Source organism: Drosophila serrata, unplaced genomic scaffold, assembly GCF_035046125.1.
Source record: "Drosophila serrata isolate PLE 108 unplaced genomic scaffold, ASM3504612v1 contig_382, whole genome shotgun sequence".
Classification (NCBI taxonomy): Eukaryota; Metazoa; Arthropoda; class Insecta; order Diptera; family Drosophilidae; genus Drosophila; species Drosophila serrata.
The window spans coordinates 785,703-810,380 of NW_028257280.1; the positions used below are offsets into that span (position 1 = coordinate 785,703).

General features: G+C 41.2%; 1 protein-coding gene and 1 long non-coding RNA gene across 2 annotated transcripts in view; one reads left to right on the forward strand and one right to left on the reverse strand.

Annotated features, from left to right (window-relative positions):
* LOC147642537 (uncharacterized) overlaps nucleotides 1-24,678 on the reverse strand; it is a 216,145-nt gene that overhangs the window by 60,546 nt on the left and 130,921 nt on the right. The gene's annotated exons all lie outside the window — the stretch shown is intronic.
* kek6 (kekkon 6) overlaps nucleotides 1-24,678 on the forward strand; it is a 53,470-nt gene that overhangs the window by 8,616 nt on the left and 20,176 nt on the right. The window contains exon 2 of the mRNA XM_086840047.1: nucleotides 7,162-7,211. The gene's annotated coding sequence lies outside the window, so the exon portion shown is untranslated. The remainder of the gene's footprint in view (nucleotides 1-7,161; nucleotides 7,212-24,678) is intronic.

Below are 24,678 nucleotides of genomic sequence, written 5' to 3' on the forward strand. Positions count from 1 at the left end.
AACTGAAGTGTGTATGTGTGGTGTAGTGGTGTATGTCCTTGCTCCTTTCTGAGCTCAATCCTCGCTCTCTCACTCACCCTCACTCCCTCTGTGACTCCTATGCACACTTCAAATTAATTGGCCAGCTGTTCCCCCTTTTGCGGAAATGATCCACTCCAAATGCCGCCTGGCAGCTTGACTTTTCCATTCGGCCACCTCAATTATGAGAAAATAAATACTTAACTGCATTTTAATTAGTCCTGGGGAAAAGGCAATACATAGTAGAGAGGGAGAGAGAGAGAGAGGGAGAGAAGGAGAGGGAGAGTGTGTATATATATATTATATTTTTGCCTGAAGTGTGCACCTGATGTATTGAGGTAAACACACACACTTCAAAGTCAAAGCACAGAGATTGGTCAATTCGAGTGGCTTCCTGGTCGCAGTGGGTCCTGGTTTTCAGGTCCCTGGTATCTGGTGACCACTTAATTATACGAATCCTCCTGCTCGCTTGTCGTCCTTCCATCAGTTGTCACCTTTACACATTACCAACTCATCCTCCACCCACATAGCCAGAGAGTACACTGTGAGAGAGGTTAAAAAATGGGTAAAATTTTAAATTTTGTAAAAGAAAATGTTACTTTTAAATATTCCAATTTGTATTTTAAGACTATTTTCCTACCTACTCTATTTATATTATACCTAAAACTCTTATTATTTCAAGTGTAATGTCCACACAAGCGAGCTGGATACCGAACCCATCCACGTTCAATTTGCGTACTTAAATTCATTTCACTTTAATTACGAAGGTTTTCCGTTTAATATTTTATGCTCCTCTGCTCCTCCCAGCATTTCCCCGCGATTTTCCTTTCCCTTGGCAACGTTTTCCAGGGCCACTGCTTCATCTGCTTAATGTCTGTTATTTTCATTACCCAGGGACATCGGGACATCGGCATCTTCATCTGATGTCCGGCCGCCCTTCCTGTGTTCGTATGTCTTGTTTTTTCCGTTGGTGAGTCGTTTTTTAGTATCATTTTCCCCAATGTTTCTCTTTGGTAGGTAAATATTTCGACTATAAACCGTATTAAGGTATTCATAAATTGCTGGTTGCTGCTTAACCCCAGCAGCAGGTGAGCGAGTATGGGGCATCCAATTTTTGTAATTCGGGGCCACGGGAAAATTGGGCTATTGGAAAATTCGTTAACGTATCTCGGATGACATAAAAGTGTCTCACGGCAACGTTAAGATGCCCATGTTTATGGGGCAGCCAGCAACAAGCTAAGAACCAGAAATTGAGACCCGAAATGCTTCTGGGGGGGAATCGGAGGAGGAATCGGAGGAGGAGCCCGGAGCTGGTTAGCTAGGGGATGGTATTCAAAGGTGACACACGCGTCATTATGTTGAGCCCAGGAGTGTCGCGCACGAGATGCTCATCAAATACCAACCAAATGGTGTAAAATGCCTCATTGAAACCGACAGAAGCGACAGAACTGGCAGCCCCAAATCCCATTCAGCTTGGCCGGAGGACTCTCCTCCTCCTGCCCCGCCAGTGATGGAGCAAACTGTGATTGAGCTAAAGCTAAACTGGAATTAGTTTATAATTGCTGTGCTATAACGTGAGTTGCTCTCCTCTATTTCGTCCTCGTGGTTAATTGGGACCCTTGTGCGGCACGCTACCCATCCCATCCCAGCACAACTATTAAGCTCTGGTTTAGACTCAGGCTGGGGGTTCCCCTCTCTGGAAGCAGTGGAGTACCTGGGAGTTATAATCCCATAAGCTCCTTTGCTTGCGCTTTTCCTACTTTCGCTGCGGCAAAACTAGACGTGGAGAAGGTGAAACGTAAAACAAGATCTTTTAAATTGTATTGAAATCGAAGTTTTCAACAAAGATACTTCCCATTTAATTTAAGTTTAAGTTCTATTAAGATCTTATACAAACAAATATATTACAGAAGTGTGATATTAAATCTCATTATTTTAAATTCACTGAAGTTAATAATTATTTTTCGTTTCTTTTTATATGTATACCAAATTTCTTGTATTTTGTAAATAAAAAGTTGAAAAACTCGATTCACTGTTAGTAGATACACAATAAAATCAACTACAGAGTTGTTTTCATCAATAAATACATCTTAAATCCTAAAATTATGCATACAAAAAATACCTTTAAACCTTGTGTAAATGCAGCTGGAAGGATTAAGAGTCGCAGGTGGTTTAAAATATGTCCGCCTCAATTCGAATTCCATTAAGGCAGCCAGATAGCAGTGATTCAATCAGTGACTGCGACTGTTCACGCATCACCAACATGGTGACATGCCTCGCAGCATTGGCGGCGACGATTGGATGAGTGCACGGGCCAAAGAGCCCGGAACGGAGACGGAGACGGAGTACCGTCCGGCAGGGCAAGGGAGCCAGGAGACAGAGAGGAGACTGAGAGGAGACGGCGACCTGCGTTGGCCCCGACAACAGGCAAAGCAGCAGTGACAACCGGGAGCACTCAGAGAAAATTTGATATAAATTGTATGCATATTTGTGGATATTTATAATATAACCAAGATCTTCTAGGTATATTTAACACATTTTTGGGTAAATTAAAGTTTTTTAAATACCATAACTAAGTGAAAAATTCATTAATTGAAAAAATTAAATTTTGCTCGGACATGGCTAGATCGATTCGGATGTTCATGCTGATCAATAATGTATAGGATCTATAGGGTCGAACTGAAACTATAATACCCTTAAAGAGAATAATAATGTTTCAAAAAGTGGCGTCAAAGTTAGGGTCTGGTAAACCATCGTAAGGGTAAGAAATCAATATTCTTAATACAAATTGCTGTAATTAAAATTAAATAATTAAAATTAAATAAATATATATATGGCTAGCACAGCTGATTTCTATAGAAAAACCTAGACCTGATTCCTCCTATGGCATCTTTATATTAATGATATAATTGTCATAATAAAAACTTACTATTATTCTTTTTCGTCATTGCTTAGTTCCTTCCAGACCAGAGTTATATTCTTGGTGACTTCAATTAGCCTATTTGTGATATCATCGAAGAGAGCTTCTTCCTGGTTGGCTTCTTCCCTTGATCAGGTAATAATTTTGGGGTCGAAGGGTAATCACTATCACTTCACTACAGCAATAGGTGTTAAGAGCGGGGAGGCCGCGCACGTAATGAGGGCGGCGGGACGGTAATGCCCGTATTTATAGTCTCCCAGTAATGAGTTGATCAGAGAAAGTGAGAGCGAGAGCGTCAGAGAGAAAGAGATACCTCTAGAGGAAGGCAGCCAGAGGTAGAGAGAAAGAGAGCTCTAGAGATACCCAGATACATTTAACGATCGCTTCTATAAGATATAGTCGTACGATTTTATTAAAATAAAAGATATAAGTGTTTCTCTCAGTGCAATGATGACGGCGATGACGACGACGACAGCGACAGAGCAATTGGTTTTTTGGGGAGACAACAAAGAAAGCGAACGACGACGATTGGGTGGAGTTGGGGGCACTGGGGGGCAAGGGAAGGGCGGCCAAGGGAGTGCCAATGTCAAGGGGTGGTGGTTGGAAAATTCAGAGAGGGGAAGTGGGAGTGGGAGCTGGCGGTTTTTCTGGGTGGGCGGAGGTTTACACGAGGCTGCCAAAGACGTGCGTGGCTGAGATTTGTTTTGCTCTCATCCGCGCACTTCCTGCGCTTTGCTAACTTTTTTTTGTGCTCTCCCTGCTAATGTCCTGTCTTTGTGTGTGTGTGTGTGTGTAAGTCCTTCTGTGTGTTTTACAACCACAACCTGTGGGACAGAGGCAGAGGCAGAGCCAGAGAGGCAGCGGCATAAAAAAGAGAAAGGAGCAAAAGGCCGGGGCAAATCGTTGCCTTTTTTATGTGACCATTTCCATTGCGAATGCGACTTTCTCTGCCACTGCCACTGCGTTCGTGTTCATTAACGTTGCTATTACATTTTAACACACCGAATCGGAATGTGTCCTGGCAACGTCCTTGCCCCGCCCTCCGCCTCGGAGGCAGCCCTCGTTAGCTTTTACTTTCAGTTCTGTTTTGTTTGCTGTTGCTTCTGCCGCTGCTGCGAATGTTGAAATATCCTGTTTAACTTTATTTCATTTTTCCACAGCATCCTACACGTGGCCACCCACCATTACCAGCGCCGAGCGGCAAGTCCTTCCGGTGGGTGTGTGCCTGTGTGTGCCTGTGCGCCTGTGCTGTGCCTGCGTGTGTGTTGTTTAGTTGGCATGCATAAATTTTTACGTTTGTTGTTGTCTTATCAGATCATTTATTTGCGCAGAGAGGAAGCACCCCTCCCTCCTGCACAACACACAACGCACATCGCATTACTTGTGTTATTTGCATGTTGTAGAAAAATATCAATTTGCGTACCGGTCGGTCGTTTAACATTTTCCGCTATTTACCAGGCCCTTTGTCCTTTTCATACCCTACGAAACAGTCATTTCCGACCATATAAGGTAAATATATTCAGACTCTTTTGGTTTATAAACTGTTTTAAATTGAATGAAGCTTTACATGTAGTCTTCTATATGTACTGTATTATTCTAGAATTTCGGTTTTAATTTAAGGGAAATAGAAATGATCTTTAAATATAGAGTAAAATGCTAAACTTTAAATGTGAAACTATTAATGTATCTTTAAAAGCAAATTTTTATGATTTTTATAAATGTTATATGTAAGTCCAGCGAGTTTTCCTTATCATTTGAGTTTGATTAAAAATTGGATTACTGGATTGCAAGGGTATACAAATTTCGGTGTGCCGAAGTTAGCTTCCTTTCTTGTTTCCTATTGCGCCCCGCCTTAATTTGCCGGAGACGCACCAAACACACACACACTTTGGAATATTACGAGATATGCGAGTGTATCTCGAAATGTTGTGCAAATGTTTTCCTTTCTCTCTTTTTTCCCCCTCTCATACCTGGTAATCGTAGATTTCAAGGGTATATTGGGTCCGGGGAAATTTTAATATGAATAATGGGATGGAGATGCTCAACCTCACAAAATGAGGCATCGTGTTAAGTGCCCTGCAGTCTACCTGACTGTCTGCAATCCATAAATAATTCTTTATAAGATTTTCGAGAAAGATGAGGAAGAAATAGACTTTAAGCTTTGGTATCAACATTACTTTAAAATGTGGCAAATAAATTAAATGATAACATACAAGATTATGCATTATGAATTACTTTAGTTATTAAACTTTGCTAAACAAATCGCCAGTACTGGTCATCGACTAGTCTTTTCTCTGCCTACGAAAACCATTTCTTTTGGCCATTTGAATATGAATTTATATCAATGTGTCTGGGGCCACGCTGCGTATACGCAATTTATATAATTCGTGGCGCTATTTGCATAACTATATTGTGTCCAGCAGTTCAGCATTTTCGCCTCGCGTGATAATGTAAATTTTTCCAAGGGCCACTTCGTTTCCATTTGAGTCAGAATTTATCACTGTGCTGTATAGTCTTAGCCATTAGCCAAAGCCGGAGCTGAAGCTGAAGCTAAGGTCGGGGAAGCAGAAGCAGATGATGAAGTCCAAGCAAATAAGGTGAATGCAGTCCGAGGACTTATGCCCACGAGTCACGTAACTTCCTGTCCGCGCCGCAGTCGCCTTGGTTACTCTGTTGGGACTCCGGGTGGGTACTCCGGTTAGTTAGGATGGTGTGGATCCGGAGCACTAAGCCGACTTCGAGTTATGAGCCACCAAGTGGAGAGAAGACACTTCGCTGTGGATTCATAAATTTAATGCTTAGCAGCAGCTCCCAGCTCCCAGCTCCCAGCTCTCGGCTACCTCCTCCGCTGACGCTGCCCGCCAATAACTTTGCTGATAATATCTGGGAATCACCCAGCGTCCCCCTTAAAGCTATTGCTTTCTCTTTCGATAGTGCACGGTGAGAAAATGTCACAAGAAGAGATTGTAAAATACTTAAGGGAAGTGTTCCATTTCTGTAGAAACCTTTAATAATTGTAGCCCGATTTAAGAAACTTAAATTGTAGTTTTGAGCGCGGTAACTATAATTTTTGCTATAAAACCATGAGCCTTGACTTGAAATCATTCAAAAATCGGGCACACAACTTCACATTTTTCCACGAAAATCTCAGCAAACTAATTAAGTTTACACATAGTTTGTGACACTGATTTGCGTTCGGTAATTGGAATTTCTCTCGGTGTGGTCTTGTCGTTAGCACATTTCATGTTGCATACTTTTATGTGTTACAGATTTTTCGGCGCGAACGCGGCTCTAATGAGCAGCAGGAGCAGGAGCAGTGGCAATGCCAGGCAACAACTATAACCACATCATCAACTTTTGCCCAACTATGTGTCGTATACGTAATATGTGTGAATAGCAGAGCAGGGCAGAGCTGCTACTGGGGTGTGCATGTGTGTGTAAAAGTTGTGGCAGTGGCCAAAGCACTCACCCACATTTGCGCACACAATTTTTTATGGTTGGTTAACTAAATTTACTTTACTGCCGAACCAAACTGGCAACGAAGGCAGGAGGCATCCTCGTGGAGGAGAAGGACTACAGCCGGGGAATCTAGGCAATATACATAGTCCCGTTCTCAATATTGAAAACTGATCAACCTGATTGAATTGCCAGCCAGTGAAATAGAAACTAATGATTCGCTCGGGTCTGGATCTAAACCCTTACGTATGTAAAATAATACTCACTGCTTGGTTAAGCTCCCTGGGCTCCTTGGCAGTCAATATAAACTGGCGGAGGTTGCGTATACGCAGTGCTGATTGGACGGGCTTGGCCCGAGATTACGAATACATAAATTCATTAATAATGCTCTCGCACATAATGCTGCCCGGGTCCCAGACGAGCTTTAAACTGCGATATTTCCATACTCTCTCACTGGGGTCGGGCTACTTTTGGGTGGGAGACGAGCTCAGAAGTCTCAGATCAGGTACAGTGGTTACTCTCCTAATGAGCTCGAAATCATTTCATTTACTACTTCATTTGTATGTTTGGAACCTTTAGAACCTCAGATCTGAAGGTAGATCAATTGGTAACTCCTTATATCACTTGAATATTTATTTATGTTATTTATAAATATATTATTTTAATATTAATAAAAGAAATATGTGTGCCTATAGTTGTCTAAGTTGTTTAAGTACAAACAAACTCACACGCACCTAGTAATAATTTCCCTGATTGACTCTTTTCAGCTTTGTCTTCGACCGGGTCAGAGCCTCATCCATCCCGGCTATTGAATACTGTAAGTAAGCCATGATTTCACTGTACAAGATACTTATTTATTTATTTGCGAATGATTGTGTGTGCGTTTCTCTGTGTGTGTGTGTGTGCAGCACCCACATAAGCTGCCGAGTATTTACTGAGGATATTTAGCAAACATTTACTGTCACCAAATATGGCCAAGGAAGTGAAGTCCGGGACAAGGACGAAGATTGCGATGACACTGAGATGGCAGGGGCTCTCTGGGCGATTCTCTCGCCTATCAGCCGCCTCAGTCGTCCTTATCGATATTTGCGAAATAATAAAAAAAAGTGGCAGGCCGCCGCACACAAAACACAGAGTGGCGATAAAGGAAAAGACTCAGTTGTCATGCTGGTGCCGGTTCCCCCATATATATACGAACATGAATATGTACAGATGTATATGCCCCATTCCCCGAAGCTCAACAGCTCAATCTGCCACGATTTCGAATGGAACTGGTACCCTCTGAGGCCCCAGATGGGACCCTATTTTCGGGGGGCTGGTCCTGGGGCTGGGGAGGAGAGTCATGAAAAATTACACAGGGCATTTTGTGTTCGCCGCCTGTCGCTCCTTCTTCGGCTCTTGAGATATTCCAATTTTTGAAGTGTCAAAAATATCCGCTTATGTATAGAAGTACATACAGACATTTATTATATGGCCAGGCCATATACACATGAATATGTAAGCAGATAATGGCAGCTTTTGGCTGAAGTCCTTCACAGAGAGAGAAAACCAATAGCAAGTGGTTCGATTTTGAAAGGATTCTATCTCAGCAGACCTTAAGCTTGATGCCATTAAATATCCCTTACTATATACAAATTTCTTTGATTTAGTCGTAGTATTTTCTTGCTGTGTTCTCTCTGGAGTTGAAGCTAAAAACAAGAAGACAGGCTTGGCTGGCTGGCAACAAAGAAAAAATTGATAATTCCTTGGCGCAAAACTTTCTGAGCAAAATATAAAGAAAAGAGGACTAAGAAAAAGGGGCGAAGCGAAAAGAAAGTTCAAATCAACATATTGATTTTTGTGGCAGCGAAAAAAGGGGCGTGTGGCCACCCACGACAACGACAACGACCACAGCTACCACGAGATACAGATACAGATACAGATACGAGTACACAAAGCCGTTTGCTGACGTGTGTATCTTGTATCTTTCGCTGCTGCAGTCGCTCCTGCTCCTGCTTCTGCTCCTGCTCCAGGAGTTGTAAATGCTCGCCGGTCTCGGTTTCGGTCTCTCATGTTTGCCAACATGGTGGACAGGGCCTTTGCTTGTTCACAACTTTTATTTATTTATGGTTTTTGATATTTATTTATTTCCCTCCGCATTTATTTTTGCCAGAGATTTTTGCCTAGATATGGCTGTGTGCTTTCCTGAAACTGGCTCTTAATGGGCTTTTGCATACACACTTTCAAGTGCTAAAATTCGCTGCTTGACTTGGTTTTCCGGCATTTTTAAATTTTTGAATACAGAATACAGAACTTCAACAACTGAACCTGTGTACATTTTGCATGTTGTTTGAGGGTCTTTACTGGGTTTTAACCAAATGTAAGCGTCTACATATATCCTGACATATATTTGTTTAAATTAACTAGATAGTTATTCTATGTATCTATTTGTAATAAATAATCTATCTTTTAATGACAAAATTGGTAGGTTTCTTTCGTTTCGTTAAATATTTTTTCCATTCTATTTGTTTATGGTTTTAGCTTTTCCTTTATTTCCTTGATTTTCTATTTTTTGAAGGGCCAGGAATTTCTCTGGACCTTTCTCTAATTGGGTTTATGGGGAAATTCATATGCTAAACTGGTGGAGGGATTTTATTAAATTTGGCCAAATTAAATGCAGTTAGATAAAACTTGGCTATATTGTCTTCGTAATGACTTGTTATCCTCTTATTTTCCCCCTAAACTGTTTCGTGATAGAGCAATTTCCCAGACTGACTTGGATTTTTCGGGGTTTATTAAATTTGGTTAAATCTTTCTGGCCCCAGACCTGACCTACATCAAAATCGGTTCACTTTTCAGAATGCTGGAAATTTGTTAACCCTTTCGGGTTTGATTTGCTTCTCTCTCTGAACTTTTGCCAACTGTATAAAGTTTCAATTTGTTTGTCCTTTTTTATGCCCGCTTGCCAGTTGCTGTTTCGCCTCTGTTTTGCTTTGGTTTGTTTCCCCTTGTTTTGGGCGCATCCTTGCACATGCCACAGGACACTCCTCTACACCACGTCCCCTGAAATGGCAATTTAACAATGAAAAATTAAAAGAAAATTCAAAGTTTTTCCCGGTGCAAAGCGAGAGAGGCTTATATATCCAGCAGTATCGCTGCGGATCGGGTCTACCTAAGTAATTACAGTTGAATGGTGACTACAAACAAAAGGGCGGCGGCCAAGTGCCGGGGAAAAGCGTGGAAAATAAATGGTGTGTGCAAAAGAGATAGAAACGTTTTGCTGCTTTTCCGTTTTATATTTTTTTGGTGTGTTTTGTTATGTGCCGGAAAAGGGTTTTCCTGCAAATATTTAACAGCGAACCCCATTTGTCATTTGAATTTTCGCTTCTTTTTATATATATATTTTTTTTTCTCGCTGCTGGTAGGTCAATTTTTTCGTCCTTTTTTTTTGTTCGGACACCGATGTGATGTTTAATTAATTAGAGTTCTTTTTGAGTATTACATCTCACTCGATAGTTTCGATTTGTTTGGATAATTGAAGTTATGAGGGCCATTTAGCAACTGATTGCATAACAGTGTTAAAATAAATTACTTAATTGCTTTGGTTCAGACTTTGGGCAAATATGAATTATGTTAGAAACATATAAATACATATTTTATTGACACGAGTGTTTGATAGGGGACTTAAAAAAATAATATATGACATTTTCACAAAGCTTGCAATATATTTTCTACTAAATAGGTAATGATATTTTGATCCTTCACTTAATATACGACTTATGCTAACTTTCCAGCTTTGTCGAATCAAACAAATGTTTAATGCAGTGCCATATGTTTTCTATGTTGCTTAACAAGCTAGCTCACTTGTGTTTCTGTCTCACCTGAATGCTGATGATTTATTAATTAGCGGCTCCGATAGTTTGATTCCCTGGCTAAATCAATTTATGAGTGGAATTTCAAAGCATTTCGGATGACAGTGCGCATTCGCATGCCCCAATAAGTAGGCAACATAAATAATTTTGCACTTTGCCAGCGAGCACGCACACTCGTACACTCGCGTACAAGCTCTCTCTTTTAAAATATCATTAGCATACACACACACACACACATCTGAGACCTGACCTCCCTTAGAAGCAGCACCCCCCACCGCACCCCTGCACCCCTGCCCATCCTGGGCCGCCTTTTGAGAAGATTTAAAGCATTTTTCATGTTGCCTTTTGCCACTTTGCTTTCGCTTATGTCAACCGGTTGTATGGCCAGCAAATACATACATAAATCCACCCGAGGGCTTTTCCCGCAGTAGTAACATGGAAATTTGCTCGCTTTCCCGCCGCTTTTCCGCCGCTTAAACCGTTGCACGCATCTTTTATGTGTGTTTCGTGTTGCTGCTGCTGCAAAATTTACAACGGAACCAAAAAGTTATGAAACTCATTAAAACACGAAACTAATTCAAACACCCCGGGCCTAATTGCCAACTCCAAGCCTAAGCCAAAAAAGAAGTGCCCGGAATCCAACGTTTTGTTGTGTGAGGAAGGCGGGTGGCTTCTACGTCGTCTTCGGTCTGCTGCCTGAACGATTCGCTGGCGAATCCAAAAAATTATTTAGCGCTAATTTCCATAGAAAAATGTGCGCGTCAACAGAAATTAAGTGTCCCAGCTAATTTAACACAGCGCTGGGTCAGCGCTCTCGCTTTCTCCACTCCTCGCTGTTGATGTCTCCTTTCGTCCGCCTCACTCTCTTTGTCTCTCATTTTTTTATGCACTGCGAGAAAAGCTAAGAAAATGTATTAAACAAAGTCACATTGTTTTTGAAATAATATTCCTATTATTTTTATAATATTATATATTTTATTAAACTTGGAAGTGTCTATTGAGAACTTACATAAATGAATGCATGAATGAAGTAAAACACTAAATTGTATTAAATACCTAACCATAAAGTATAGCTTGCAACTTTGAATAACATTTTTAGGGCTTAAGAAACACAAGAACTTATGCCCAATATATAATATTTATATAAGGCACCACAAATTGTTCCCAGTGCATTCGTCTGGTGCTCTTTTGGTCCTGAAACGCACCGCAGCTGGTGGGCCACAGATGCCTGCGACGCGTTAGAATACTTACAATTTTAATTTGAATAATTTTGCAGGCTCTAAACGTAAATTACCCCAGCATTATTTTTTTTCGGCGATGGCGATGGCGATGGCTGTGCCTTGGCTTATTATTTTTTTGCGCACATTACTTTTCGCCTGCTGACACTCCATCGCCGTGGCAGTTGCTATAGCTTATTTTTTGTGCATAAGCATTTTGAAAGATTAAACTTGGCGCACTTGAATGTTATTACACGTACCGCCACGACCAGCCAAACCAACACTTTCATTTATTATTATTTTTTATGCCCAGCTCGAAGCTGGAAACCTAAAAAAGCGGAGCCCTAACCCCGGCCCAATTGTCGCCTCGGTCCGCCCCCGTCGCTGCCATCAGCAAGCCATACAGAAAAATCACACATCGTTAGCTCAGCAGTTTTTTCCCTTTTCGGTGTTTCCTTTACTTTTCCTCCTTTTTTCCTTTTCCCTTTTTTTTTTTTATCCAGCACGCGTCGGTGCCCTTGTCCCAGTGAGAGGCAGCAGCAGCAGCAGCAACTCGGTCCCATAACGCGGCATTTATTTTGCGCTCCTCCTGTAGAATTCTTTTTCCATAAAAATTGCTTTGCTGGCTCCTCAGTCACTCAGCCCGACCCTAGGAAGTCCTTGCTCTGAACCAGAAGCTGATGCTGCTGCCGCTGATGATGCCTTGGCTATGAGGAAGTCCGTCTTTGGTCCCGTCCCAAACCCATCCCTTCCCTGTGGAAATATTCGCACAGACACACAATCTGGGGAGGGGCAGCATTAGCTGTAAAAACATCGGGCCATAATATTAAATGCTCTTTCCGAAAGTCTTGCCAGCGATCGAGGGGAAATTATGAAAGGTTTTCTAAAACAAAAAGTCATTGAAAACTTGGGAAAATTCTTTAAAAGACCTGCATATGTGTAAATTTGTGCAAATTTCCCAGTTAAATTTTAAATTGCTTCGGATCAGTGTAACCTACATATATTGTATTTAAGTAAATTACTTGAAGTCACAATATATTTATTCCAAATATTTAGAGAAAATTGGTTGAGTACTTGAAGTAATTATAAAATATTAAGTTTAAAACCCACTGAACCTTGTTGAATATTGTTTAACTTGTAGCTCTTATAAAATGTTAAAGGATTCACGAAAGCAATACAAAAGTTATATTAAAAATATTCTTAAAATTTCCTCTCAAAATCTATAGATTTGTTGATTTATTTGTCATTTGCCATTTGTAAATGTAATCAGGCATTAGCTATTAAACAGGCTAATATTTATGCGTTAAATAATCACATCAAAGGTAAGAGAGTTGAAGCATTATGGTTTTATAGCCCTTGTTTGGGCTTTTGTTTGATTATTAACTCAGCCAGAAGCGTTGCGCTTGTGTTTCGTATTAATTGCAATCAAAAATCAACACATTTAGCACATGAAACGCATTATTAATTGGGATAAATAAATTGATTTCTAAACAACATGGAATGCATCGAACGGCCATTGTAAGGGTCATTGTGATGTGGAAAATGGTTACCAGAATATCAATATTAAATGCGGTATACATGCATATATAATATCGCATTCATACTTTTAAAATCTCCCAGGGATGAGGGATTAGCCGATCCGTTTGAGGCTGTTGTACTTTCGTTCAGGGTATATTGACTGGCACATTCACACATCTTGGAAAATACGCATACGCCACGTAGACAGCGGCAACTTTATGCTCATCTGAGTGTGTGTGTGCTAGAGAGTGTGCGTGTGTGCTAGCGTGTGTGCGCTCAAAGTTTCTTTATTTAATTCAGTGAACTGTAAAATGTGCTGAAATGTTAGATTATTGCTTTTCATCCCAGTCTCAGTCCCACTGGCCGGGCGCCTTTCCTTTGCTTTCCCTTCCTTTCCCACTTTGCCCCACAGATTTTTCTCCCTTTTCCACTTTGTGCCCATCCGCTCGGTCTCGCTCTCTTATTTAGCCGCTGTTTCAGTTTCTCATTCTGCCATAACAATTTCCAACTGCACTCCTTTTCACGAAGATAATGCGTTGATAACCTCGCCAAAGGAAAGCCCCGACCTAAGGGAGCCAAAGGAGTGGAAAAGCGTGGGAAAGAGGCGACGGGCAGGAACAAAATTGGGCAATTTGCTTACACACAAAGTAAGAAAACGAGCAGCAGCAGAAAAAAGTAAAAGAAAAAGCAAGAAAAACCAGCCAGCAGACGTATGAAAGAATTTAGAGAAAGTTTCCCAGGGCGAGTGAGCTTGGAAGCTGGAAGACCTTTTCGGGCTTGATGGAATGGCCATGAAAGGTTAACGGGACACGTGTCCGTTCTCCCTCCTGAATGCACAATGCCAAAAGGATGCCAGCAGGGATAAGGATAAGCCCGCCGAGCACGAGCGGCGAGCGCGAGGAGCTTTCCATTTTCACACTCAATGGGCCCCGCAAAGGGTCCTTGTTATTTATCAAACAAAATTAATTAAAAATAATATTTGGAAATTAACCAAGGAATCAATCAAGGAGCAGGACAGGTCCTGTCCCGGCCTATTTTTAACTAGATAAGCATCTTGTGCTTTTCGCTAAGATAAATTGAGCAAATATTTTGGCAAAGTCTTAAAAATCAAGTACCTTCTTGTGTTATGCAGATAAAAAATTGCAGAAAAGTTGAAAGATTATTAAATCTTTAAAGAACATTAATTTATTTAGCTGGAAAATGTGTTCAATTATCATTATCATCGTTTAAGTGTGTTTTTTTTGTTCACTAGTAAATACAAATTGTAGTTCTATAATGACCTAAAAAGTGACAAATTCATAACCAATTCGTTCAGAATCCCCGAAAGTGTAAGCCCCGTTTTTTATTCTATCGATCTTACCTGCTTTGCGTGCCCCTCGATTCATCACCTGTCGCCCTGCCAGGACTCTGTCCTTTCCTACAGTTGATTGCCCGACGTTCATCGTCGTCCCTTCATGAAAAATTCCGTGCATGCATTGACCAAATTTTTCTTAGTCCAATAATCTTAATGACGAAACTTAAAATTTACGTGAGCTGCCTTGAATTATTCGCGGCGTCCGTCGTGGCAGGAGATTACCTGTTAGCAGGACCCCCATCCTGTCCAGGCCACACCACCTTGTTTGCATAAAGATATGCCGTGTATTAAAAATCCACCAAAGATGTGGAGGAAGGGAAGCTAGGGCCTGCTCCAAGGACGAGGCTTGGCTATGTATATCAATATAAGCGCGACAAGGAGCTCTGCAAATTGGGGTCGACAGCATCGACAATGGCGGCGGCAAACAAAGTGTTGAGCAGATTGGCTTTTCGACGGACAGCTTTGCCAGGATCAGGGATGGATGGTAACACTGCAAGAAATTGGAAAGAAGAGTTCCAAGTTTTGTAAATGTATATTTTAAAGCTTTTATTAAACTAGTTAAGGGAACTAAATGAAATGATACATAACCTTAAGAGGCTTTCGAAGCTTGCAATTAACTGGCCTCACAATTAATTTGTGGCCTTCAAGTTATATATCTAAAATATATTGTCCGCTCAACTTTTGGTATGTCCTTCGTATGACTTGAATGGTAATTATATTAATTTAAACGCAGACACACTTAATCCCCCGCCCAATTAGTATTCAAACAGTTTCGGTCTCTTGGACGTCTTTCGCCAAGTGCGGCCAATGCAGCGCCTGAAATTGGCATTTAAGATGCGCCCATCGCAATGGGTTTCTGCGTCTCCTCCCCCCACAATCCTCCATCTCTGGCTCCATCCTCCCGTTGGCCAAATGGAAAAGCTGGCTGTTTATGTCCTTGTCCCTCCGCCTGCCCTGTCTGTGGATTCAGCTTCTCTGCTCGTTCGTGCCTAACGAGCTGCACTCCAGCAGGAGAATCAGCAGAAGCAGCAGCATCGCGGAACACCGCTCCTGGCGATGGCGATGGCGTTGTCGATGGAATGGATAACCGAGTCTTGGCTGGCGGATGGCGGATGGCGAATGGTTCGAATGGCTCGTTGATTCCGTGCCGAGGCGGAGACAGATGGAGACCGAGAGTCCTTGAGGAGGAGGAATTGGGGGGAGTGGGTCTGTCGGCTGGCTGATTGTTTGCCTTGTTGTTTCGCCACAGATTGTTGATGTTCGATTTAATTTTAGCCCTTGCTGATTTTTGCGTTATTTATTTTATTATAATACCCTTTACACTTTAACGGCGCGATAAGGCATATTGACTTTGACATTAATTGCTGTCCTCGGCAAGGGCTCTCCTTGGAGTCATTCGTTCCTTCGTTCGCCTCTCCTCGCGGCAGTTTCCTGCCACTTGAGCACGCATTTTATTGGCGGTCATTAACGTCAGCCAAGGAGTCCCAGAGGGGGTGGGGTTGGGGAAAAGGGTGAATCCTGGGTGGGCCAGTGGGGGTGGCTGGAGGTGGGAAGGTGGCTGCGGATGTGGTGACAGGTGGGCGGGCGGTGGCGGCACTGTGGCTTAATTGCTGATTTGTTGTCTTGGCTGCGTAGCCATTCGGGTAATTGCATTCGTGTGGTAAATATTCCAGACGCCACTGGGAAGCCATTAAATTTAATCACCTTAAAACTAATTCGAAGGAAGTCAACTAATTACGGATACAGCCTGGGAGAGAGAGAGAGAGTCAAGATACATTGTTACGACAATGAGATTGGCCAAACGTGCTGATAGTTTCATCATATTTGTCCAGGATATTGGATATATTTTCCAAACACTCAGCTTTGTATATGCTGCCCCTCTCACATTATAATAATAATCAAACAATGGCAATGGCGAAACAATGGTCTTCCATGCTCATGCTCATAGCCAGGGCAATTTAGTCCAGGATCTTAAGTAGCTCGGTCCAATGGCCTCAGATATTTACACATAATGTGCCGAGTGTGTGTGTGCTTAGCTATTTGTGTGTGGGTTTTGTGCGCTAATCTTTAAACCTGGCCATAGAGAAGTCATAGAAGAGCTAAAACGGTCTCCAGGATCCCATTAGAGGCTTTAGCGGATACACTGGGAGCAAAGCACAGCTCATTTAAGAAGTTATGAAGGAATAATTTAGGTTAGAGAAATAGTCTCTTTTCAGCCAAATATGTTAAAGAATATACCAATTAACAGGGCCCCTCATGAAGGAACCCCCAAGAAAGTCTCCTTCAGAGAGTATAATGCATTTAAATATATACTTTGTAAAATTGTGGCCCATTTCCGGAGTTTTCTGTAGCCATCCGCTCGCTTAAGTGTATTTGCTTTTCCCCCCCGGCTTTTCCGATGCAACGCTTTTCCGCTCTACCTCCTCCTCGCCCCCCCTTTCTTTACCTCACTTTGCCAGCTAGTTGAGTGTCTTAAGCAGTCGCAAACACGCTCATAAATATTCATATAGCAGGGGAGTATTTGCAATTGCTTTAGCTTTGGCTTTCTCCCCACCTTTCTCTCTCCTTTCTTCATCTTGGCCTTTCTCCCCTTGTTCCTTGCTCGAGACGGGAGCTTTCTCTTTGTCGTCCTGCTCTTGGGGGGGAGGGAGAGACACCACCTGTCCCCCATTGACATTGCAAATAGGGGCAGACAATGAGGATAGATATAGTGTCCTGTACATATATCCTTAAGCCTGTTCCGATGCGAACACGTGCCTAATCAAATGCCAAATTAAAATGATCTAGAATGTTGTGTGTCCCCGTGAGTTGTGTGTGTCTGTGCTGTGTGTTTGTTTATTTTTAGGCACCACTTCCGTGGCCCCCCGCAGCAGTCACTTCGATTCGCATTTGCCTGTAATCTGGCGAAATCTCTTGAAGACTTCCAGGGATTAGCTTACTAAATGCCAACAATGCCAGCGTGTGTTTGTATATTTGCACGGCCTTTACAATTTAACGCACTGCCAAGTTCAAATACACAAAAGGCAGCCCACAAAAAAAGAAAGGAAAAGCAAGAGAAGAAAACGAGAGAAAATACACAGAAATAATACAACACACAGGGAGGAAGAAAGGCGCCTCCAATTGTCCAAGGGGGTGGGGTGAGGTGGGGGAGAACCGCCCACTCACGCCTCCGTTAACAATAATTTACGCAACTTTGCTCCTCTTTTGTAAAAATAAATATATATAACTTACAAAAGCGCCGCAGGGGAACGAAGAACATAACCCCAGACATTCGAGCAAATTTCATAGTAAAAGACCGTCATATTACCACATAAAGAAGGGGGTTAGGGGGTAAGGGGAGAGGGGATACACAGAGAAAAATAGATTTTAACAAGAAAGCAATACAAAACCACTCTTCATAAAGTAAGGATAGAAGAAGGGAAATTAGAGCTAACTCTGGAACTGGATTTCCTTGTCGCAAATTGGAAATATCTATTATTTATACATAGAACACAAATTATGTACCCCATAAGTATGGTTTCCTGTATTGTTTCATTGGATATTTTTTTAATAATTTATAAAATGCTTCAAAATCGGTCATTAAATATTCTCATCATATTTTTTTTTACTGTGCACCAATTCCCAAGGATTGGCTGGCAAAACAATAACCATTGGAACGTACGCACAAAAAAAAAAGAAAAAGACATTTGTCAAAAATACCAAAGCGAACGGAACTGAAACCAAAAACGAAAACCAACTCAAACCAAAACCAAAAAAACCGAACGGAAAAACCAATGCGAACCACAGGCCACAGGACTCTGGGTCTTTCAAAGCGGAACAAAACAATCTTTGTTCAATATTTTATTATCGTAATTTAATATTTCGCCAGGCGTCATGTCAACACTGTCCTCCTCCGCCACCTTTTTGTCTTTGCCCCTCTGATACAAATATATTTTTTTGCGACGCACTGTTTAATATTTATTAAAAAGTCATGTGCGTGCTGCACCGCTGGGGGAATTACAATATTTCCCCCCGGTGGCGACAAATGAACGAGCCGAAGCCGCTTAGCTGGGATTGGGGCTCAATCTGAGCGCGTTTTGTTTTGTTTTGGGAGTCCTTTAGAGTGGACCTCAATTATTTGGCAATCGTTTTGGTTCTCAATCCCCCAGAAAGTTGCGTTTAAACGAAATGTGAATTAATGGTGGACGAGGTGCGTATGAGTGATATTTTCAAAAGACACTTTGGTGGCACATCACTCATACGCAGTGGTGGTTTATAAGAAAAGTAATATTGAATTATTAATATAGAATTAGTTTAGTATGTTTATTTATTTTCAATATTATTTAACTGCATTTTTCTAGCTTCTTGCAGTTACATTACTCATACGCAGTGTTGGCTTCTAGGAATGCCACCTTTTTAAACGAACTCCTAGAGAAAATTCTTCGTAATTTTTAGAGCTACTCCAAATTAAGCTTAGGAAAGCTATATAATTAAAGTAGTTTGTAGGGTATTATAATTTCAATCAGATGCATAAAATAAAGTGAAGGAGTCGTTTCCGACCCTATAAATCATATATATTCTTGATCAGCACGAAAACCCACATCGATCTGGCAATGTCCGAGCAAAATTAAATTTTTTAAAAAAATTTAAAATTTTATAAGGGGTTACATCATTAAAATTGTCAAAAATTGGTAAAATTTGTAAAATTTTTAAATTTTAAATGAAGTATGCAGATTTGTAAACCTAACAAAAACTGACATAGACATGGTTTTTGAATTGAAATTTATGCATTTTTGGCTTAGTTATGAGATTTTTAAACCATGATTTGTAGAACAAATTTTCATATAAAATATAGATAAATATCCGATTAAAAAATGGTATTCTAGTTTTAGTCAGAAGCTTCAAACTTTGTGAAGAAGTCATTTCCGACCCTATAAATCATATATATTCTTGATCAGCATGAAGCGCCGAGTCGATCTGACTATGTCAAAAAATTTAAAATTTTATAAGGGGTTACATCATTAAAATTATCAAAAATCGGGAAATTTTGTAATATTTTGAAATTTTAAATTAATGTATGCAGATTTATAAACGTAACAAAAACTAACATAGGAGTGGTTTCTGAATTGAAATAAATGTATTTTTGGCTGAGTTATGATCAATGTTCTGATCTTATATATAAACTTCGGCCTCTCAAAGAAATATTTGTTTCTTGTTTATCCGTAGCATCTTGTTACCATTAATAAATCTCTGCCTTCTTGATTAATTCCAGAGATTGTGTCCACCCTAGCTCATGGGTGTGCGACTCCCTAGGAGTGTGTGTGTGTGTGTGTGTGGTTGCGGTATAAAGTAATTGCTTTCAGGACTCGTTCCTCGTTAGGGCCTAAAGCAGCTGTCGACAGGCACTCTCACTTTGCCCGACTTTCCACATCCATTCCCACTTCCAATCTCTGCCAGACTCCACTGTCACCGCTCAGAGCCTACTTCCAACGGCTGGATGGCTGTCCCGTCTGTCTGTCTGTCTGATCCGCTTGCCTGTAATTTCGTTTTTACGTCTTTGAAATTTTTGCATTTGTTTCATCGAACGCCTTCATTACATTATATAGAACTGACAAGTGATGCGGAATCGAGAGTTGGCGTTGCACAGTGGGCTACATACACGAAATATTAAAAAACAAGTCCTTTTTTGTGGTGAGAATAGAAAAAAGAGCTAATTAAATCAATTAGAGATAATTGTGTTGATTAATGCTTCTGCTAATAAATCATTTATATTTCATAATAATTAGAGTTTGATTATATTTAAAGTGGACTAATTAAGTTGATTTGTAATTAAATTAAGAGATTATTTCATAAACTTTGTTTTATTAAAGATTAATAGAGAATAAATATTATTTGTGTGAGTCCAATTAAATGTAATTCAATAAAAGGCATATTTTCCTTTTTACATTAAAGATTTAATCTATGCCACCACATTTAGGTAAACTCAACTTAACTTATACAAATATTACTAAAAAACCCATTATTAAACAGATACAATCTTCTTTAGATTCCATAAATTTGTTTGCTTTTTGAAGACCACTAAATATGCACAAAAATAAAGTCGAAAATATACATCAAAACAATAGTATTTGTTGTGGTTAATAAAATTCAAATTTTGGCAACTTGACCACGACTCAATTGAATAAATTTTTAGCCGAACTGGACTTTTGTTTTGTTTTCCCTATTAAAGACCGCAAATTTCCGAATTAAACCATTTGAAAATATGAGGAGGGAATAAAATCAATAAGAATCTATGTATATATGCGTGGTCAATTCCCGTAGAAAGTCCTGGTGGGTGGAAAAATGGAATCAATGATTAACAGAAAGGAGCTCTTTTCGAAGGATTCTTAATGCTCCGAGTGTCCGCCGCAGCTTCGATTCGATTCGATTGATTAAAAAATGAAATGATTCAAGCGGCCGGACACTTTGTTTCCACTGAATAATTAAACGATTTTTGCGCCTTCAACGCCCGTGGAATATATATCCACTCAACTTTTACTCAATTAAGTGTTTACTTAAACTGAAAATCAATGTTTATGCCTCATTTACCAATCTTCTGCCCATTGTGCAGGCTTACTTGGTCCAAGAACAACAGGGCAGAAGCCAAGGGAAGAGGGTTTCCAGGGAGTAAGTGGAGTACAAGGACGAAGACGTGGCTGTCGGATGTCGGGATGTTGGGATGTCGGGATGTCGGGATGTCGGGGATCCTTCGACAGTCACGAAAAGGAATGCATGAGCCGCTCTGCCTGTCATTTAGTATGTAAATTGAGATAAATCGTTTCTCGTGCCTGCCACACATAAATATATACACACACCCACCCACACTCGCGTTATATGAAGCTGCGTCAGCCTTGTACTTACATACACTGTAAAAACTACCATTTTAAGCTTGAATTAAGGCCACAAAAGTCATTTGGTGGGGATTTTAAATCGGTAAGCAAACCATAGTTTACTGTGTAACAAGAATAATCTTTACTTTTGGGCAGCCTAAGATGTTGTCTTCAATTTCTTAAGAGTTTTGTCAACATACTCAAGTTGAATATTGAATTTAATCCTACAAAAGTGATGAGAAAATAAGCATATTAAATTAGGAATGTAAAGATGGAATATTTAAATATCCCAAAAATCATTTATTTTCTCATAAGCCTGTCCGCATTTTACACTTTTTTGCGAGTTTCCTGCTAATTTGATACGAATCAAGCTTGATTAATAGTAGTTAAAGCCAATAAAGCCGAAGCAACTCCCCCGATTTCTCTCTCTCTGTACTCCCTTTTAGCATCTATATATAACAGATATATAGCTGGTTACATACTACATATGTATCGGCCTTTAAGTACATAAGGCAAAGTGTAAGTAACACGTCCTTATGCCAACAACAACAGCAGCAACAATGGCCAAGAATACCGCCAGCAACAAAAGTAAGGCTGATGTATGGCAAGCGCGGCATACGGTGCGTATGAGTTATTTCCACAGCCGAGCCCCATTTTATTATTAAAAAAAAAAGCAGAAACCAGAAAACGAAGCGAAGGCGGAAGCAGGCTCCGAGGGGCGTGGCAAGGACTTGAGCGTGACGGGCTTTGATGTTTAAATGACTGCAACGGCTGCTGGCTGCCTCTCTCTGGCTCTGGTGGTGGCTGCCGCTTGTCTGTGGGGCACGGCCTCCATTGGTGCCGCACGCCACTTGAAGCCCTAAGTGCATAATTGACTTAATTAGCCACCAAAACGGCGTTAGTGCAGCAGAAGCGGCAGCAAAGGCCGAGGGGGCCTAGAAGAGCAAAGAGTCAGGAGCCATGAGCCATGAGCCAGAACCTGAGGTACAGTTGGTAACTGGCGTGTGGTCGATGCTCCTTGGAGGTTGCAGGTTCGCAGGCGCAGCTCAAGGACTCCAAAGTTCCGAGTGCCGCTGCACTGCCTCCGCCACGTCAAGCGAGGAGAAAGGTCTCTACCCTCCTAGGAACACTCGAAAAAATAGCAGAAAACGATTGCCCTTAGAGTCTAGAGACCTAGACATTCAGGAGGAAGAGGGGGAATTACAAAGAATTAAAAGATTGTTTAAATTGGGTAATTTAATTATATTTTACCACAACATAATGTTGATTTTTTCGCCAAGTGCAGTATCGCCTTTCGGCCCGCTTTCCTTGTTGGCAAACTGATTAATCGCTAAGCGCTTGGTAAGCACTTTTGTACTCTGGCATCGGCCGCGACCTCAGTTGTTCGCGCTTTCCTCTTCAAACACCGACAAACACCCGGTCCCCCCCTTTACCCCGTTACCCCTTTTGACTTCCAAAACCTCCATTCAGGCGTCCTAAGACCCCTTCGATTTCGGTGCTGTTCTCCCCTCCTGTTTCCCCTTTTTTGGGGAACACACAAATCACGAGAACTACACGCGCCCATTTAATGCGCTTATAAATTTGTTTTTCGCTCTGCAAATTTACTTGGCCCCCTACCATCTACCCTGAACTACAATATATATATGGATGTTCTCTATGTACCCTGTACCCCGTTCCCTGTACCGTGTACCCATCAGCCACCCAACCATTGTCCTCAATCCCCCCTCTGTCGATGATGGTGGCTTGTTTTGGCGCTGTTGCGTAAAAGTATCGATTATTTATACGGAAAACGCAACAAATGCAACAAAAACTTGGTCAAATTTTACGTGGTAATAATTTTCGGGTGAGGAAAAATGGTCGGGGAGTGAGAGAAAATGCTGTTAGCATCAGATAGTGAGTCCCATGTACAGTGTTGACTGCGAAAGTTAATGGGGTTGTGAGCAATGCATTTGATTTTATAATTGAAGTGCCGGAAAACTATTGTTTCTGTTGGTGGAAATGGCACAATTATATGTTGATGGCATTGCGGGTTTATTTTCAGGATAATTAAATTATTTGGTACTTTGCTTTATATCGTATTTCGTTGGCTTTAATTGGACCATTTCAATAATAACTTGAATAATAGCATTGTTATGCCGCTTTGATACTTTACAATCAAAATAATGTTTGAAAGCAAAAGTGTCAGAATTGCATTAGTCCTGGAATTTTTGTTTACTTAAATTACGTAAGAACTCGTATTCAATTCTCCTTTTATAAAAACCAAAACCCAGGGACCAAACCTATTCAAAGAAACCCAAGGAAGTAATTCCATTCAGTATGTTTTTCTATGACTTACCTATCACTTTCACCGTCTTCAACTACACTTTCTCTCCGCTCTCCAATTTGCTTTTAACTCCATTACGAACTTTCCCAAAGAGGCGACAGCTTCCGGCACTCCATGGATGAAACCATTTGTGTGAGTTAACTCGGCTCGTCAACAGCCTCTCCTCGCCTCATCTCGACTCGACTGAAAGCCTTTGACCTCACTAATTAATTGGCAACTAAAGTTAATTTTATTATGGCGCTCAACTTGCATTCATTATCGCACCGGGACCAGGCACCACTGTACTTGATACAACGTGATAAGTGCGATTCATTTAGAAGCACACTCACTTTCCACTAGGGTTAAAGCCTTAACCCACCGCCCACCGCCCACCGCCCAGCTTTTTGTGCGCCCGGAATCCATTTATGCACGTCTATGGAGCACCTCTCCGGCGCAGTTTTCCGACCATTTTCCCCCGCTCTTCTGACGCTTTTCCGAGCCCGAGACCGCCTTTCATAGGCTCGGAGGCCCGACCGTTTTTGCTGGCTTCCCTCTGTTTATTTGTCTGGGATATGTGGGTCGGTAATTGCTTTGCAAAGAAATAGAGCATAACAAATGTTACGTGGTGAAAGTTTATATTCCTCCTCCGGCTATTCCAGAGCAGCCCCGGAAAGCCGAGCGAGCGAAATGGCAAAACGACCGCCGAAAATTGCGAAAATTGCGGAGAGACCGCCGCCAAATGAACCAAATGAACCCACTAAGAGCCGCCGCCCGCTGTAATCGAAGTTTCACTTAGCAAATCAACAAAGTTCGCACATACACACACCCACACACACCACCTAGACGAACCAAATTAGCGTTCAACGCACACACACAATCCCTGGAAAAAACAACAAGCAACTAGAAGTGGAAAAAGGGCAAATAGTATATAGTACAAACCAGGCATCGCAACAATTTGCAAAGTGAATTAACATGCCAACATCCTTAGCAGCCAAGCGACAGGACACTAACCGAAAGCAAAACTTCACTCTAACCCATCCAAGGGATGTCGTCCTTTTATAGGGAGGGAGTGAGGTAAGAGAGTCCTGTACTCCCAAAACTTCAAACTCCAAAAAAAAAGCTAAAAGCATTAGGAATTAGTAGTGGTAAATGGTAAAGTAAAACAGGGAAATCTCCTCCGTTCATCTTATTTAA